The sequence below is a fragment of the Mus caroli genome, chromosome 1 (assembly GCF_900094665.2).
Source record: "Mus caroli chromosome 1, CAROLI_EIJ_v1.1, whole genome shotgun sequence".
NCBI lineage: Eukaryota > Metazoa > Chordata > Mammalia > Rodentia > Muridae > Mus > Mus caroli.
Genome location: NC_034570.1, coordinates 169,404,850 through 169,405,918, shown reverse-complemented (window position 1 = coordinate 169,405,918; position 1,069 = coordinate 169,404,850).

Below are 1,069 nucleotides of genomic sequence, written 5' to 3'. Positions count from 1 at the left end.
GAAATATTTTTAAAAATTTCTATTTACTGTAAAGGCCCATAAGTATGGAGTATTTTCAATTGTAATTTAATTTACTTTAAAAAAAACCAAAAAAAAAAAACTTTGGGCCAAACCTCTTTAAATATGCACTTTTCACCATTGCCAATTGCTTGCATCTCCCTCAGTTTCTATACTGTTACACTTAGAAAATAAATTGATTTGGGCAGACATGGTGGCGTAAGTCCCAGGCCTTGTGAGGTGGAGGGCCCATCAGTTTAATGCTACTTTCAACTGTAGAGTTGAGTTTGAGACCAGTTTAGGCCAAGAAAAGACCCTGTCAAGCAAAACAACAGTATAAACTTAGAAAGTGATCAGTTTACCTTTTAGTATGTTGAAGTGGATTATCAGGTACTATGCAATCCAATTGTTTAAATTTTAAATTGTAGTATGTTTTAAAACTTTTTGAGAAATAAAAGAATTTGTATATAATTTGTGTGTGTTTTCTTTTTTGTTCTCCATATGCATGAGTGAAATTTTAAATTGACCCCAAACTTATTTTCAGTGTGCTCTCAGTGAGTAATTCTGTCTGTGTAACTGAAGTGTCTTGAGGCGCTAAGTGCAGTGATGTGCACCTGCGGTTGCATTGGTGTCTGGGGTGGGAGGGGTGAGCCGTCCAGAGTTGGAGACCAGTGTGGTTGTTGATAGGGTTGGGTACAAGAAAACAAGATTTCATCTCAACCATAAGACCTCTTGCAAGGTAGGAAAGTGGTTCATTAGAGTTTGCTGTACAATCATGAGGACAAAAGATGAGTTCCCAGCACACATATAAAGCTGGGCAGCTGTGGTAGGAGTACTGGAGGAGGATGCATGGAGCTCATAGGAGGAGGACCATGGGGAGGAGCTCACAGGAGGAGGACCATGGGGAGGAGCTCACAGGAGGAGGATCATGGGGAGGAGATCACAGGAGGAGGACCATGGGGAGGAGCTCACAGGAGGAGGACCATGGGGAGGAGCTCATAGGAGGAGGACCATGGGGAGGAGCTCACAGGAGGAGGACCATGGGGAGGGGCTCACAGGAGGAGGACCATGG